Genomic DNA, 19,395 nt, shown 5'->3' with positions numbered 1-19,395 from the left:
ACCGGTTCAAACAGAGTGTTTGGTTGTTTGATTTTACGGCATATCGACCCTTTTCAGATAATTTACTGTTGAATCCAGTAATTTTTTGAAAAAAATATTTAAGCTTCAAGTTTTTCATATCTTCAAATATTTATTCATGGTGTTTGGTTTGGTTGTTTTGTTTTATGGCATATCAACCCATTTCAGGTTACTTACTGTAAAATTTTGTAATTTTAGGGGAAAAAATATTATGCTTCAAGTTCTTTACATCTTCAAATATTTATTTGTGGTGGTTGATTCATTTGTTTTGTAAAAGAAAATTGTTGGTTTTGTTTTTTACTTTTCAGAACATGATTGAGTTTTGCAAAAGGAAAGTGCTAAGAGTTTAGATAAACATCCATGATTAAATATATAAAATTATATTGTCGGATTTAGGGAGTTGTCACTGTACCGCCCGGCATTGCCCGGTCGTAAAATATGCATAAATAGTATATTTTAATTCATACAGAAACTGAGACATGTGCATGCGAGTATTATGTTTTTTCTAAACAGTTAAAAAAAATACTCGAGCTGAGATCGAAGCTAAGACCTAAAGACAGTGAGTCAAGTACGATAACCATTAGGTCAGATTGACACGCTCTTTAAAAAGTGTCTTTAAACCTACTTATTCTTAAAAATAATGTGAACGATTCGCACATGCGCAGTCGTGAAACATTTAAAGCCATAAAAATCCAATGACCTCCAAGTATCAGTTTATCATTCTTTATCTTTTTTTTTATGAAAACCGATTAAAATGTTTTCCATATATTATCTGAATACCCTATATACCAAATTTCAATTCGTTTGAGTATATAGGCTAAGAAGTGTCCCCACACACACATTCTCATTTTTATAGAGATACTAGAAGGTTGCCTGGCGTTGCCCGCTTGTAAAATACGCATAAATATTATATTTATGGCTACTAGTCTGGGGACAATTAAGTGGAATTGGAGTCGGGAATTACAAAAAGAAATGGAAACTAATTAAGCTATGGGAATCAGTATGTGAATCGGAATATTTGTTCTTATGTTTCGATGCTAAAAACGATCCTTGTAATTGTTTTTTGTTTGTTTTTGTTTAAAACTTATTTTTCCATTGCTTGTACCAATCACAAAATAATAAATACTTTTTGATTTTAGACGACCAAGGAAACTAAAATCTATAGATAATCCCCGACAAGTTTATGTTTATACTTGCAAAAATACAGTGTAGCCCACTTAAAAGTAGCCCGATCTCTCTATCCTTTCTCTTAACGACCAACTGACACCACAAGACAAAATGCAATTCTTTTTCCAACAAGATGGCGCTACATGCCACACATCTCACAGATCACTGACACGATTTCATGACATGTTTAGGGAAGAGAGAACAATAAGCAAAGGGTTATGGCCACCACGTTCCCCGGACTTGTCATCATGTGATTTTTATGTTGGGGGGGGGGGGTTAAAACAAAAATTTATGCAAATAATCCACACAATCTAGACTAATTAAAGGAGAACGTTACCAACACAATCAGGAGAATCACCAGAGAAGATCTTCAGGCAGTATCTGCAAACGTTGTTAAACGTACCAAGAAATGCGTAGATGTCAACAGGAAGCACTTCTAGGATCTTTTATAACACTACAGGTAATTTAAATAATGCTACATGTAATTTAAACAATGCTACAGCTAATTTAAACAATGCTACAGCTAATTTAAACAATGCTACAGGTAAAAGAAAATGTACATCAAGTGCGCTTGAAAGTCAAATCGCAATGTAGTATTAAGGAAAATAAACAAATACCTTACTTGCTTGAAATTTATAATTTAAATATATTTTGAAGCTAAACTCCATCCTCAGTATGTTTTTTTCTTTTTTTCTCTCTTCTTCTTTCTTGTCATGCTGTAAAGTTGGAGAAAGAAAAGTCTGTTTGTAAAGATTTGCGCGTTGTTTTCTGCGGTTGTAATTTGAAATGTTAGAAGCTTACAATATGACAAGAAAAAAAAAAAGAGAAAATACAAGAAAGAAAACAAATTACTGAGGATGGGGTTCAGCCCAGAAATATATCTAAATTATAAATTTCAAGCAAGTAAAATATTTGTTTATTTCCTAATATTACGTTGTAATTTGGCTTTCAAGCGCACTTGATGCGTATTTTATTTTACTCAAATTAAATCAACGTTTCTATAATGCTACAGGCAATTTAAACAATAAAAGAATGTTCCTCCTCTCTATTACATTTTCTGGGCTACTGTTAAGTGGGCCACCCTGTATATGCAGTCTAGGAAAAAATAAATAAATAAAATCAATAATTCTATAACTAAATATTTAGAGATTTTAAAAGAATCGGAATCGGTAGCTGTATCGAAATGAAAATCCAGAACAGAACCAGTATTGAATTTAATGAGTTTTAATTTCTCACATTTAACTTGAAAAAGTTCTTGCTTCGCTGGCATAAACAACCGATCTTTTAAGATAAATAACTAAAGTGGGTCGAAAGCTGAAAAAATAAATAGATAAAACGCAAGACAACAACATGGACATTATAAACTTTATCAACTTTACAAATAGAAGGTGGACTATTGTCATTATTCAAGGAGTTAGTCAGACGAACATTCGTGTTTTCTCAATCGATAACCGACTCATCGAAGTTCATGTGCAACAACAAAGAATAACAAAAGAAACAAAAAAAACATGGCGGCAATAAAAAAAAATGCACTGAGCTTTTAAAAAGGTAAATTCTTTTGTGTTTGACAATTGTGTATTTTGAAAGCAAATAATATGAAAAAAAAATAATGATGAACCTGATGTAAGCTTATGAAAACAAGAGAATAGACAGGTGAAAAACGTGAGAGATTTCTTTTTCATTAATGGGAAGATTCAGGTGAGATTTCAAAAAAAAAAAAAGTTATGCTTTCATAGCTTATTGACTTATGAGGGTTGTTTTTATGAATATAAAAAAGGCATATTTTTTTTTAAATATACAGTTCTATACATAAGAAAATACATTAACTTTTACGAACAGACGATTTGAGCACTATAAAGGTGGTGGCGGGTGTCTATTTAAATAGACATTCCGACAAGTTATTTACGGGCGTCAATTCCATGGTCGAGTGGGAGAACCGCCGACTGTCAACAGGACGGTTCTAGGTTCAATCCTTGGCTTGGGCGAGATGCTAGTCTAGCGGCACTGATGAGTTGTGATACAACGAAACAGGACTGTATGTCGATGACTACAAATATGTATATATATATATATATATATATATATATTGCAGTACGTCTGATTGAACACGACAGGGCTATTCTTTTTGTCAGATTTTTTTTTTAATATCTTTTCAATTCGCCGAGCAATCTTTTTTTATTTCAGCTGGCATATTATACATTATGGCGCCCAAAAGTTGTTGTTCGGCCATATTCGTCTCAACCTTTGGGCGCCATAATATATAATATGCCAGTTGAAATAAAAAAGAACGCTCGGCGAATTGAAAAGATATAAAAAAAAAATCGGAATAAAGAATAACTCTGTCGTGTTAATTAGGCATGCTTGAATAATGACTTACTGCTAGCAGGGTGATCCAACGCTGCTCGGGATTGAATGATGATCAAGGAAGTTTTCACACTCACATATTTTTCAAAATCGCCTGCTCCTTCTTTCATTAGATTATTTCGATTATCAATAATCGATACCTATCGAAGGCATTCCGATACAAAACCTATTTAAGAACACTGTCAGGCACATAAAGTATTTTCATGTGAAATTTCATAAAAATCGACCCTGTTTTCGAGTCCATCGGGAATGCTCTCTTCTCTCTCTCTTTCTCTTTCTCTCTCTCCCTCTCTCTCTCACACACTGTTCCTTATATATATATATATGTGTGTGTGTGTGTGTGTGTGTGTGTGTGTGTGTGTGTGTAATATACTGAGTTCGTGTAATTCAGTAAATTTTCATATAACAATAGGTTTTAAGTCAAAAAAGGTTGACTTAAGGATTAAGCTACAAAATTATCACATTTCATAATTGAGCATTAATATACTGTGTGTGTAAAATCAAGTCTTCAAGACAAGGTGTTGATGGCAACGAAAAGTGTATTTCATTTTATGTTACAATTGTTTCAATGTCCAGTTCGACAATTTCAAGCATTATATCGTTTGAAAATCTGAAGAAATGCTGGTGTTTGAAAATTTTCAAACGATATAATGCTTGAAATTGTCGAACTGGACATTGAAACAATTGTAACATAAAATGAAATACACTTTTCGTTGCCATCAACACCTTGTCTTGAAGACTTGATTCTGCACACACAGTATATATATATATATATATGTGTATATATATATATATATATATATATATATATATATATATATATATATATATATATATATATATACATTTGAAATTTTTCTTAGTTTGTTGAAGCTGAAGAAGGGGCATGATGCTACTGGATGCCGAACATTCATCCATTATCTCAGATATTCCAACCTAGAGATCTTTTTAAGATTTTGATCGTACCTTTAAGTAAAATTGTTTGAACCTTGCTTGAACTTGGTTCACCGGGTATATTTGCAAGGAAGGTTTTGAAATTCTGTTTCATGAGTCCAATTTTTCCTATATTTACTAGAATGATACAGATCTCCCCAAGATTCCAATTTCGTTTCATGCCATACATGAGACGTTGGTATTTCGTTATCTTTTTTCTCTCAGTTCTGTTTAACCCAGCATCAATGGGGGCATTAACTTCTACTAAAGTTGCTTCTTTCTCCTATCACTATGTCAGGTTTTATGGCTATGTTTTCTAGGTCCATAGCTGTAGAAATTGAATAATCATGGTGGATGGTGTATGACTTATTTCCAACTGTTCTTTCTGGTAAACATGTTCCAAGGATTAAAATGGCTAAAATTGACACTTTTGTGCTTATTAAAAAAATTGGTGCCTTGGATTTTTATAAAACTTTCTGAAAGGTTGTAATTAACTGATTTCTATATAATTTTGTTTGTCTATACTTTGCGCTAACTCTTTGCTGTGCACCATGGGCTCTTTTAGGGCTAATAAAAATACTCCATTTTTGGAACTATTTCATTATATTTGTCCAAAATATTCTGTGTACGTCTGTTTAGCAGTTTTGCATTGTGCTGAACTCAAATTTAAATATGTTAAGTCTTTGGGGACTTTTGGGGCTAAATGGGGTGGCAAATGATGGACTTAGTCATTTCTTTTTTTGCATGGTGCAGAATTCAAATTTACATATGTTAAAGCTTAAAACTGTACCGTTTGTTCATTTTCACCAGGATTTGACGTCCCCTGAGGACATTTGGGGCTAAATGGGGGGGGGGGAGGCAAATGCTGAACTTTGTCATCCCCTCCCCCCTATTTCCATGTTTGTTATATATTCTGTCGGAATATCATGCACTAAAATATCCCACATATACACACATATGGTTTCAAAGTGTTCACAACCGAAGGTGGTAGTGGGGATAAGCTCCCTCTCCCTAAAAAAATGCCATCCTGGTGTGCCTCTCAAATAGCCTCTGACAACCAAGTCCACCTTCTGACCTTCTCGTGTGGTTTAACTACTAAGCCAGACAAAACCTTTTCTACAAACTGGGAAAAAGGACAAAGGCAGTTCACTGGCACCTTAAAACCAGTCACTTCGGGCAGGTGAGGCTCGTCAACTTTAGATGGTAGCTCACCTAGGAAGAGGCAACTCTGATTCAAAACCTCCACTGCCTTATATAATTACTAGGGCAAGGACAACAGCATATTCTTTTCATTGTTTTGACCCTCTAGTGTGTATCCCTTGATATCTTATATGTTTTTTTTATATAGAGTGATGTGGTTCTCGGTTGATTAACTGCGTCTGTGTCACATATATACTTGAGAGTCAATACAATGAAAAGAATATTCTATTGTCATAGCCGTAGTGATTACCCCATCAGGAGAAAAACTAAGGGAATATACCTCAACAGAAAATCTGGAGATGGAGTCCCTAAGGCGGCCTGACCTTATATTGTCATTACTGGCAACTCCTGCATCGACTGTCTTTCCCTTGGATTCTCTGGCTTTGTGGAGAAGATTGGTTGGTTGGTTGGTTGTTTTTGTTTTATGGCATGTCAACCCTTTTCGGGTTATTTAATGCCGAATCCAAAGATTTTGAAGAAAATTTTTTTAATAGTATATATTTGTTGTTTGCACATCAGTTTCTATTTAACCCATAGTTGGGACCCTAACAGGTACTACCACTCCAGGTCAGAGTGGACCTGGGAGCAATGGTAATTAAAGTGTGGCTCCACACTCCCTAAAGCCCACAAGCTGGGGTCTCACCACTGGGTATAGTTTAAGGTCATATCCAGGACCCCCATTGAAAGACTTTTACCCTCTGCAGGGGGGCAGTCGGCGTATTCTAATGCCCCACCGACAGGGCCGCTTCGTGGAGAAGAGGAACTGCCGCATGCTTACGAGGTGTCTTCAAAAAGTTTCCAGACTTTTTCAATATGGGCACTTTTATTGATAGTACATACATGAAACACTAGCTAGTCTCCTTCAAAGTAATCTCCTTTGGCTGCAATGCACTTGTTGTACCGTTCAAACAACTTCTGGAAGGCCCCATGAAAGCCCTCTTGTGTTAACAACCCTCATCACAACCTCTTTCATCTTCTCAATTGTTATATAAGTTTTCCATGAGCTTAGGGAACAAACAAAAGTCACAGGGAGCAATTTCTGGACAATAGGGAGGGTGAGGAAGTGTCTTGATGCCCATCTTGGTCAAATAGTCTATGATAAGGATGGTGATGTGGACTGCACTCTGCGACAAACTTTACATAAACTTTCTGCATCTTCATTTCCTCACGAACAATTGTGTGTACAGTTCCCACGCTGACATCAAACTGTGTACTTATTGTCTATAATGATCTTTATCCATTAAACTCTTTATTTCATCAATCACCCCTGGTGTTCTGATTTCTTTACCCCTTCGACACCTCTCATCATCCCTTACAAACTCCTTGCCTTCCTTGAATCTCTTATGCCATTCAAAAACTGAATTCGATTCTATGTGAAATGATCCAAAAGCAGTCTGAAGCATTCCATACGTTTTTTCCCAAATTTAAAACAAAATTTTATTGCATATTGTTCTTCTAAAGTGTCCTCACGTCCAGATTGCATTTTTGGAAATTCACCAGCTGTGACAATCAGGTTTTGGTAGCATGTATTCCAATTCCTGCCGTAGCTGTTCATTTGAACCTGAAATCATAAAAATTGGTCAGTCGTCTCATAAGATGTATAGCAATAACATACTGAATTATCAAGAGTTAAAGATAATTTTAAATGCATGTACAAAAAAGTCTGGAAACTTATTGAAGGCACCCTGTATGTACATGTCGAGATCATATAATAAAAATCCTAACAAAGTCCTGCATCCAATTTTTAACTTTATTTATATCTCTAGAAGTCACAGAGAAAAAGTAATTTAAAACGAAGAAATCACTGCGTCGTAGATTTTTAATTAGCGACTAACCGACTAATTAAATTGAATTCGTCTAAAATAATTAAAACCGCTTAATTACTCTCGTCAATAAAAACAGATTAAGTCAGAGAAATGCAAACAGCAACAGTCGAGGCATTTTGTTGCGTTATTCATAAGACTGGATCACTAGTCTTGGTTTGTTTGAATCTGTATATTTATGCGTGCCTCCACAATCAGATGAAAACAAAAAAAGTCTCTTCTACGTTTTAATAACAAGTAAGTTGGATGATTAGAAACAATGTTTATTCTCCAGTGACAATACTGACAGCAAGGAGGGGTCATAGAGTGACAGTGGTGTGTGTGAAAAATGGCAGAGATATAATGTGTCCATTTTCCTCCTGTGGTCACTTCATCTCTCCTGTCATCTGCTGTCTCTCTTTTTATTGGGATGGATGACGTCAGAACATCTCTCCGCACCTTTTTTTTGTTTTTGTTTATTGTCTGAAATGTCGGTCAGTCCCATCAGCCAAAATCCCTGGGAATTTTGCGTCTCCTATTTTGAACTTCTTTGACGTCATTACTGGTACACCTCGATCCAGGATCGCTGACCCTCCTGGGTCTGGCCTCTATTGACGTCATCCTCGCAAGCCCAGACAGCCGACTCTCCTATCCATAACCACCTCTGCCACGTGCAACTCTACCCTGCATCTGCAGCACTTTGGGTGGTAGCGATTTCTTTTATGAAAATTACTCCAAAATGCTACAGAATGTAAAAGGCTAACTAGAACGAAAGATGCTTATAGCAAAGCCAGGTGCTACTTATTCGCTTTAATCTTGAAATGATCAAAGTTATAGTTCGGATGAAAAGAGTCAGCAGGAAGAGAGTTCCTTTCTGCTTGTGCGGTTATAAAACTTCTCAAAAGCACTCAGGATGTTAGGCTGTATAATGATGTTAACTTTCGTCCAATTCGGACTGTTCTGTCTTTAATTGGATTTTTTTCTGATTATCGATTTTTGATACTCATCAGGAGCATTCTGATGCAAAAACCTATCTAAGAACACTCCCTGACACATAAAGTACATTTGTGTGAATTCTGAAAAAAAAATTGACCCAACCATTTCAGAGTTCATACAGAATGAACTCACACACACAGACACACATACAGACACATACGCAGACAAAGTGCCTTTGATATATAAGTAGAGGTCATTTTTTAGTATATCTGTTCAAATAATTTACCATCAACAAAAGTTTCTGTGTACGATCGTTTCTGAGACAAATATTTTATTAAAATAACTCATCATTAGCTCAACTACAAGTTTGAAACATAACCAACAGCGTTGCATTATTCATCAAATAGCTGAAAGAAGGGAGGATGCAATAAATAAATAAAAACGGTGTATTTTTATGGAAATCGATTCAGACAAGGCGTGAAGCCACTTGATGTAAAGAATTAACAAGAATAAAAGATAATTATCGAAAATGCCTATTGAACTTAGTCGCAAAAAGAACAAGGTTATAGGTAGAAGGAAAACAATCACCAGGAAGAGAATTCCACAGACCTGCAATCATTTTTAGTGTGGAGAAAATCCAGCTCCCCAAAAAGGGCATTGTAGATAGTGACAAAAATAAAACCTACCTTAGTCTATTAGTAAACTAGCAAGCCGGCCGGCATTGCCCGGTTGTAAAATATGCTTAAATATGATATTTTGATTAATTTAGATTTCGTATTTATTATTATATCATATTGGACCCAATATATAGCAATGATTTAAAAAATTAAAAAAAATAACTCGTGCGCCACCACTGAGTATCGAAACCAAAACATTTAGCTTACGATTTACTTTTTTCTTTTACGTAAATGTCTGACCTATGAAGACATGTCTGCTGCAAGGCTAAAAATTAAAACATGAACCAATAGCTATTACGTTACGCATGCATATTCGTAATGCCGTCGTTCCACCTTTATCTGGCAAATTCCATATTTTAAATTTTCAAACTTTTGTACCGATTTTTCCAGGTTAAAACCCAAATATAAAGTTTTGCATAGATTAAGATTAAGACATGTATCTAGGAGAAGGTAACTCTGATGATGTCGGCAGCAGAACGTTGGATGGCCATGGAGGAGGATGAATCTCTAGCAGATCAACGGTTCTATTGTATTAAGAGTTACGTTATTCGACTGCAACTATGCGGATGATCTAAGGACAACGGATAGATGGAAACAGGCGAGTCAGATGCCACTGAGCTGGGGAAGGTAATGGCGACCCACCCCATGTATTTTGTCAAGTTCAAATCATATGATGCCTTCCAAAACAGAAATCAAATCAACAATGGACAGAAGCTTATGGAGAACACTAACCCTGATTTCATCTTCGGCATAAATAAGCCCAAAGTTAGGTCTGGCAATTCTAGACAAGAATATATGAGAGTGATCTCCTTTTGATGTAGCCTTGTTTTAACATATCATCTATAATATAAATCTCACCTGTCTGTTGAAATGTATGCATGTATGAATGAATGCATGTATGTATGTATGTATGTATGTATGCATGTATGTATGTATGTCTTGCAAAAACTTTCGACAGAGGTGACAGATTTTCATAAGACCGGTATCATTTTGGAAACACGATCCTTCGGACGACAAAAATCGAAAAATTGACCAAAAATTTTAATTTCTTCACCCTCAACTGGGCACTTTTCTACAGGGAGGGGTCGCTTTTTTCGCCGATATTTTCAAAAGTCATCGCCTCTTTTTGATTGGCTGTTTTTATTGAATTTGGTTTTAATTAACAGAAAAGTTTGGTTAGAAAGCAAGCATTAATTTTGGATTATCTTCCCTTTTCACTTGTACCACTCTTTTGAAATGTATACGAAAAAAAATACTTCTGGCGAGTTAAAGTATCACTGGTGACCTGCTTTCATTCTTGTTTGGCAATCTATTTGATAAGATTCCTAAGGCAATTAAAAAAATCTTTTTTTAAAGGATCATCTTTCCAAAAAAGTAGTTTATCAACTAAACGCTGTGAGAGCGGGGGAGAGGAAGTAAAAAAATTGAAAGAGTTAGTATGCATGTTATGCTGTTGTAAAACGGATGTAGAGGTGAGTGAGATGGAGGAAGGTGTTCTTTGTTTGGAAAGAAAAGAGGATTTGGAACGCTCTATAGACGGGATTACAATTGATACATGGATTTCTTCTCCACAATAGAATCATCAGTGGTTCCATTGGCAGAGAATGATCCAAGATTGTTGGTGCACTAGGCAACATGTTCCAAGTGCGATGAGAAATGAAAAACGAATAAAGAGAAAACAAGGGAAGAAGAAAAAAAGGGGGAAGAGAAAAAAGGGAAAAGAAAAAAAGGGCAAAAAGAAAAAAGGGAAAAAGAAAAAAAGGGGAAAAGAAAAAATGGAAAAGGAAAAAGGAGAAAAAGATAAAAGGAGGAAAAGAAGAAAGGGAAAAAGAAAAAAGGGAAAAAGAAAAAAGGAGAAAAAGAAAAAAGGGGGAAAGAAAAAAAGGGAAAAGAAAAAAGGGAAAAGAAAAAATGGAAAAGAAAAAAGGGAAAAGAAAAAAGGGGAAAAAGATAAAAGGAGGAAAAGAAAAAAGGGGAAAAGAAAAAAGGGAAAAGAAAAAGGGGAAAAGAAAACAGGGGAAAAGAAGAAAGGGGAAAAGAAAAAGGGAAAAATAAAACAAGGGAAGAAGAAAAAAGGGGGAAGAGAAAAAAGGAAAAGAAAAAAGGGCAAAATGAAAAAAGGGAAAAAGAAAAAAGGAAAAGAAAAAAGGGAAAAAGAAAAAGGGGAAAAGAAAAAAGGGAAAAGGAAAAAGGAGAAAAAGAAAAAAGGAAAAAGGGAAAAAGAAAAAAGGAGGAAAAGAAAAAAGGGAAAAAGAAAAAAGGGAAAAAGAAAAAAAGGAAAAAGAAAAAGGGGAAAAATAGGGGGGAAAGAAAGGGAAAAAGAAAACAGGGGGAAAGAAAAAAGGGAAAACGGAAAAAGGAGGAAAAGAAAAAAGGGGAAAAGAAAAAGGGAAAAACAAAAAAGGGAAAAAGAAAAAAGGGAAAAAGAAAAAAGGGAAAAGGAAAAAGGAGGAAAAGAAAAAAGGGAAAAAGAAAAAAGGGGAAAGAAAAAAGGGAAAACGGAAAAAGGAGGAAAAGAAAAAAGGGAAAAAGAAAAAAGGGGGAAAGGAAAAAGGAGGAAAAGAAAAAAGGGAAAAAGAAAAAAGGGGAAAAGAAAACAGGGGGAAAGAAAAAAGGGAAAACGGGAAAAGGAGGAAAAGAAAAAAGGGGAAAAGAAAAAAGGAAAAAGAAAAGAAAAAAGGGGAAACTAGGAGAAAAGAGAAGAGTTAAAACAAAGGAAAAAAGAAAGAAGAGACAAGTTTGGTTCTTTTGCTTTACGGCATATCAACCCTTTTTTAGGTTATTTAATGCCGAATCCAGTTATTTTGGAAAAAAGTATTTAAACTTCAAGTTCTTTATGTCTTCAAATATTTATTCATAGTGTTTGGTTTGGTTTGGTTGTTTTCTTTTACAGCATATCAACTCTTTTCATTCTTTTTTATTTTTACTTGGGATTCACCACTTATCAAGATCTGAAGACCACTCGAGAATAAGTATTAATAAATATAAGGTGGTAGTGTTGTAATCGTTAATGATATAAATTGGGTAGAATTTGATTATTAATGGGGATGGCTCAATAAGAATTTGTTTATATTGGATTTGAAGGTTATCATGTTGTAATAAACCAGGAAGCAGGCCAGCGGAACAGTGTTCCACAGTCGGGCAGTTCTGGGAAAGAAGCTTTGTTCGTGGAATCTGCTCCTAGATTTAGGCTCAGATAGAGAGTGGGGGAAATCCTATATAGTGGTTGTAACTAATCGAGTGCTTTTTTGGGGGAAAGTTTAACAAAAGGGGACCATAGATTGGAGTTCAGTCGAGCACTTGCCATGAAAATAGCGATAGAGCAGAGACATTGGATTTGAAGGCTACCATGTTTTATTCAATCGGAAAGCAGGTTAGCAGAACAGTGTCCCACAGGTGGGCAGTTCTGGGAGATAAATTTTGTTCATGGATTCTGCATTTAGATTTAAGCACAGACAGAGAGTGAGGGAAATCATATACAGTGGTTGTAGCTAGTCGAGTGTTTTTGGGGAAAGTTTGGCAAGGGAGGACCATAGATTGGAGTTCAGTTGAGCACTTGCCATGAAAATAGCGACAAAGCAGAGATATGTGCGCAACATTTCTTCTGTGGGAAAAAAGTTGCAGGGTAAAGAACGAGGCATATTTAATGCTGCATCCAGCAATTTTGGTATAAGTTTTTTGTTTTTCAAGTTCTTTATATTTTCAAATGTCTATTCATAATGTTTAGTTTGGCTGCTTTGTAGAGGATTTTTTTTTGTTTTTTTGTTTTTGACTTTGTAAAATAAAATTGACTTTTGCAAAGTGAAAGAAAAAAAAAAAGACAAAACAATAGAATTAATGTTTGGTGCATTTTAGGTCAGGAAGCCGATATCTCCAGACAGCCTGATCTGGTAGCAACATAAAGCAGAGAAAAGGAAAACAAGGAAATATAAAATAACAGAAAAAAAAAGAAGAAACTAAAAGAGAAAAACAAAGGAAAAATTAAACAGAAATTAAAAGAACGAATAAAAAAAAAAAAAATTAAGAAAAGTGACGAAAAAAAGAAAAAGAAAAAAAGAAGAGAGATAGATACAATCTAAAGAAACATTATATTATATCTATCTAAAAAACAAAACAACAACTGATAAAGATGAGACTAATAGTCCGAAATAAAAATAAAAATTAATATATAATGCTCATCTCAAAAAATGAATTCCAATTAAGGAATAATATATATATATACCAATCGGTACGGACCCGACTATGGAAGATCAGATAATAAATAAACGTGGATTTATAAGATCAAAGAATCCAACCTTGATCGCCCTTCGGGGCTCGTGGCGCAGTTGATAGAGACGTTGAATCTCTACGGTTCCAGATGAACATTGTCTGAAGATAGCGGTTTCAATCCCACCCAAAGCGTGCCAGAGGTTAATTGGTCAAAATGTGGTGAGACGACAACAACTACGGATGAGAATGTAGTTAGGAGATTCGAAGTTCCTATCCGTCGCGGTTACCACCTAACGAAGGCCAGAGGAAGTTGGGCGAAACGTTGTGAACCAATAAAAAGATCCAAAAACAACAACTAAGATGAGACTAATAGTCCGAAATAAAAATAAAAATTAATATATATATCTCCCTTTATAATGCTGTTTAAACTCCAATCCTAATGATACTAACTAATGTGTGTGTGTGTGAGAGAGAGAGAGGTATATATTAGTAGACTAGCCTAGGTGCCCGACGTTGCCCGGGTGTTTGGAGGTGTGTGTTGAGCAAAAAAAAAAAAAAGTGGTAGTAGGCAAGCAGGCTCGACCCCTTACCATGAAGGAGGAAACGAACGTAAAAAAAAGTGACGTCTTTGCTGTTACGCCCATCGCGAAACTGGAAGTGACGTAGTTTTAAATTAAGGCTAGTCAATTGAAAAGAGGGGATGACTTTCGGAAATATCGGCGAAAAAAAGCAACCCCTCCCTGTAGAAAAGTGTCCAGTTGAGGATGAAGCAATTAATGTTTTTAGCCAATTTTTCGATATTTGGCGTCCAAAGGGTCGAGCTTCAAAACGATACTAATCTCATGAAAATCCGTCGCCTCTGTCGAAAGTTTTTGCGAGACATACATACATACATACACACATTTAAACAGACAGGTGAGACTTATATAACAGACGATTATAACAAAGAAATTGGGGAAAGAATCAAATTTGAAATAAGTATATTAGACTTATGTTTTATTAGGATTCTTCCGTCATTCTTGATTTTAATTTTCTTAAATGGACACATAAAGATAGTGCAAAACTGTTCTGTTCGGGGAGAGGGGGTAATTTCACTCATCCGAGACGGTATAATGCCTTTGATAATTTCGAGAATAAACTTCTCTTTTTCAAAAAGAAAATAAGCCAAAAATAAAGACAAAATAATAACATAGTTATCAAAAAAGAAAAAAAAAAAAAAAAAAAGAAAAAGTGTTTCTATTAGTTACGGATGATTTCAAACTTTGATTTCATTTCCTAATTTAGAGATTATCTCATAATCCAGAAGATTATCTGAGTTTAATTTCGTGTTTATGTTGTTTTGCAGTCATGTAAATCTCTTTCCAATAACGGGTGCACAAAGTTGAAATGACCTGTGGTCAGTGCTCGTTGTGGTCTAAGGCTGGACACAAACACATGCAGACTAGTATCAAGATATTGTCAACATAACAATTTTAAAAAACTAAGTTTTTACTAGTGAGACCTGTGGAAATTCCACAGCGAACTCATTCATATGTAATGATGTTAGCATTCTGAAGATGTTCAGCGTCAATAGAGACGCTCATATTATTGCAGCTCTTTTGTTAAAACTGCAAAAGTATTTATCTAAGCTAGCAGAGACGCCTGGGTTGTAAAGTATGCTTAAATATGATACTTTAATTCCTGCAGATTTCGTATATGTTTTTATAGAGTTAATGTTCTATCAATTTTTACATATTATAAAGTAGCGATTTAAAAAAATATATAGCCATATGACTTAGGTGCATCAGCTTTAATAGAAAGTGAAACAAAAACTTATGAAAGAAAAAAAAAAAAATATATATATATATATATATATATATATATATAAAAGTCAACGTGTCTGTCTGTGTGTCTGTGTACATCTCCCTATGCAATAACTCTGTCAATTTTTAGTCTAACGACTCGAAATTTGATATACAGGGTACTGAGATTTGGGAAAATCTATGTGATCGGTTTTCGGCCATTTTGGCTGTTAAGGAGTCAAAGTTCAACGATTTGACCTTTGATAACTTTACCAAACTCCTCCGACAATTTTGGGTCTAAACACTTGAAATTTTAGATGTAGCTTCCTTGGACATGGATCTAACTTAATAACTTGATTTGAGCTCCAAATAATAAATGTTAAGGGGTCAAATTTTGAAAAATTGACCCTTTTTTATTTTTTATTTTTTTGTTCAGCATACACCTCCACACACCAGTGCAACGCACCCATGCTAGTATATATATATATATATATATATATATATATATATATATATATATGTATATGTATAACCTGAGTGTCATCAGCTATAATGGAAACCGAAACCAAAACTTATAAAGAATTCTTGATAAAATTATTTTTAAAAAGTATAGATTACTGGAGTGCCATCAGCTATAGTCGAAACCACACCCAAAATCAAAACATATGAAGAAGTCTTAGGAAAATTATTTATTACAAGAGATGGAAGTCAATAGCAATTAAACGACCCGGATGTAAGCATGTCACAGACAATAACACACACGCTACTGTATTAATATATAGATTCTTTTTTTTTTAAGAACCTTAGTGCTCCTACAGAATTTGAACTGAACTGTTCTTTTTTTTTAAATTTCAACCTAACCTAACTCTTTTTTTTTCCAGTGGTCCTGGACTTCTCCTTGCCACTGAATTCAAACAGTGCTGATTCAGGAGAGGTGTGGTTAGGGATTGCGCAACCCTTGCCTTGCAATTACATGCGCAGCTCCCCCTACAGGGGGTATCCTTTGTCTTTCAAGACTGAACGGAGGCCTTGAATCTAACCCTCATCTAAGTTTAAGGTTCAGCCTAGCAAAAGTCGGTTTGATTTGGTTCAAATTCGGTAGAAGCACTTAAACTTTAAGGTTGGTCCTGGATATGACTTTGAAGAGAATCCAAAGATGAGGCCACAGATTTGCAAGCCTCGGGGAGTGTGGAGTCGGGTTAGGGTTACTAATATTCTCAGGTCCACTCTGACCCGTAGTCGTAATACAGGTCAGAAATTTAAATGTATTGTGAACAACTATCTCGCTGAACAATTCCTCACTTAAGATGCTTTTATAAATTTATCCCCTAATTTTTAATAGTCCCTTCCAACTCAGTGGCAATAGGTTATGTTTAGGTTGAATATATGTAAAATAAAAGGTAAATTTTCAGATTAGGTCCACCACCACAACTTTCTTTTAAATAACGACTTTTAGATTTCGGCCATGCTGAATACGAAAATCGCCTTGAAATTTTGCAGAAATAATTAGTTATCAAGATATAAAAAGTTGTATTATGCATTGTATTCTTTGGCGGCCATCTTTGTTACGCGCATAGATTTGTTTATGGCGCGCGCACACGCGTAAAAACGATGGCCGCTCAAAATTACAATGCATAATACAACTTTTTATATCTCGATAACTACTTATTTCTGCAAAATTTCAATGCGATTTCCGTATTCAGCATAGTTGAAAACTTCTAATAGTCGTCATTTAAAAGAATATTGTGGAAGTGGACCTAATCTAAAAAAAATACCAAATAAAAAAAAAAGCTAGTAAACAATAAATGGAATGGACATAAAAATACGTATGAGCAGTATTTGTTTACATTGAACTTCAAGACGACCCTGTTGTAGTCTATGGAAAAACAGTCTCATGGCAATGTTTTCCACACACAGATGCTAAATTCTCAGAAAGGAACTCTGTTCATGGCCGTTCCATTTGACTTTAAGTACCGTATATAGGAACCGATAATTTATAAACTATTTGCTTACAAAATCTATACCTACAAAACAAATTTCGGGGGCTACGAGATCAGACTGTCTAAAGATATTGGTTTTCTGACCTAAAATGCACCAAACATTGATGTTATTATTATTATTTTTTTTTTTTTACTTTCCCTTTGCAAAACTCAATTACGTTCTGCAAGGTCAAAAACAAAAACAACAATTTTTATCCACAAAACAAGCAAACCAAACACATTGACTAAATATTTGATGAAATAAAGAACTGAAATTAAATTTTTTTTTTTTCTAAAAATTACTGGATTCGACATTAAATAGACCAAAAAAGGGTTGATATACCGCTAAACAAAACAACCAAACTAATCAGCATGAATAAATATTTGAAAGTTGTAAAGAACATGAAACCTACCTAAATTTACCTAAATGACTGGAGTTGGAATTAAATAACCTGAAACCAGATGACATGCCATAATACAAACCTACCAAACTAAACACCATAAATAAATATTTGGAAATATAAGCAACTTGAAGCATAAAAACTTTTACCAAAAAGACTGGACTTGATATGAAATAATCCAAAAACGGTTGATATTCCATAAGTCAAAAGGTTCTTAAAAAGCAAAAATACAGAAAAAAAATCTTTATGATGTAAGTACACGCCACAGAAAGAAAATGTCATATTCCAAAAATCTCATAAATTGATCAAGTATTTGTTTTTATATAGAAAAATCATATTTACGAATTTTAGCGATTTTAATAGTAAATTGTAGCTATTGCAAGACTGATTTTGATCACTAGTTCGAATTGAATTGTCTTCTTATTTATTAAAAATGGCAGATCAAAACACAAGGTCTCGATTTATCATAAAAAATGCATACTTGATCAATTTACGCGATTTTTGGAATATGACATTCTCAGTCCATGAGAGGTACGTACATCATGATGGTTTTTCTGTATTTTTTGTTATTTTAATTAGGTTGAATTATTGACTTACACCAAACAAAACAACCAAACCAAACCAAACAAGACCAAAACACACATTAAACTACAAACCAAATAAAAAACATAAGATGACTCAACGATGATTGACAATACCATAACAACCTAACAATCTAACAATCTAACATTAAAAGTTCGCATCCTTTGTTTATTTTCCAGATTTACAGCAATAACATTATTCGATAAGATTATCTGTCTGGAGTGTTATAATAAATAAAACACTAATTCAAGAGATTAAACAGTCTGATCCTCACTGGGGGTCTCTTATTTCTAGATGTTTTTTTTTTTGCTAAGTAATAAGCTAATATTTACAAAACAAGAAAGGCCCCATTTCCAAGATGCATTCATCTAATCTGTACGTTTAATGAGGAAAATACTATTTTTAACTTAAGAGTGACAGATAAATGAAAATGATGGTGCAAAGAAATGTCATTTCAAGCTTAAGTTCGACAGACAAATACAAATGCTATTTCAAATTTGAGGGCGACATATTAATGGTAATGCTATTAAAAACTTAATTGTGACACAACAGCAGTTATTTCAAGCTTAAGTGTGACAATCCAATGAAAATTCTATTTTAAATTTGAGCTTGACAGTCCAATAAAAATTCTATTTCAAATTTGAGCTTGACAGTCCAATAAAAATTCTATTTCGAATTTGAGCTTGACAGTCCAATAAAAATTCTATTTCGAATTTGAGCTTGACAGTCCGATGAAAATTCTATTTCGAATTTTAACTTGACAATACCATGCAAATTTTATTTCAAATTTGAGCTTGACAGTCCAATGAAAATTCTATTTCGAATTTTAGCTTGACAGTCCAATGAAGATTCTATTTCAAATTTGAGCTTCACAATACTATGAAAATTCTATTTCAAATTTGAGCTTGACAGTCCAATAAAAATTCTATTTCGAATTTAAGCTTAACAGTCCAATAAAAAATCTATTTCATTTTTAAGATTTACAGTCCAATAAAAATTCTATTTCATTTTTAAGATTTACAGTCCAATAAAAATTCTATTTCGAATTTAAGCTTAACAGTCCAATAAAAAATCTATTTCATTTTTAAGATTTGCAGTCCAATAAAAATTCTATTTCATTTTTAAGATTTACAGTCCAATAAAAATTCTATTTCGAATTTAAGCTTAACAGTCCAATAAAAAATCTATTTCATTTTTAAGATTTACAGTCCAATAAAAAATCTATTTCATTTTTAAGATTTACAGTCCAATAAAAATTCTATTTCATTTTTAAGATTTACAGTCCAATAAAAATTCTATTTCGAATTTAAGCTTAACAGTCCAATAAAAAATCTATTTCATTTTTA

General features: G+C 34.1%; 1 protein-coding gene across 2 annotated transcripts in view; it reads right to left on the bottom strand.

The window, feature by feature from the left end:
- The window catches only part of LOC145247462 (BTB/POZ domain-containing protein 17-like), a 306,407-nt gene that overhangs the window by 233,629 nt on the left and 53,383 nt on the right, over positions 1–19,395 (bottom strand). The window lies entirely within an intron of this gene.

The sequence above is a fragment of the Euprymna scolopes genome, chromosome 25 (assembly GCF_053919585.1).
Source record: "Euprymna scolopes isolate OS-2025 chromosome 25, ASM5391958v1, whole genome shotgun sequence".
In the NCBI taxonomy this organism is placed as follows: Eukaryota; Metazoa; Mollusca; class Cephalopoda; order Sepiida; family Sepiolidae; genus Euprymna; species Euprymna scolopes.
Note: the sequence above shows the minus strand (reverse complement) of the source record. Positions and strands in the feature narration are given on the sequence as shown.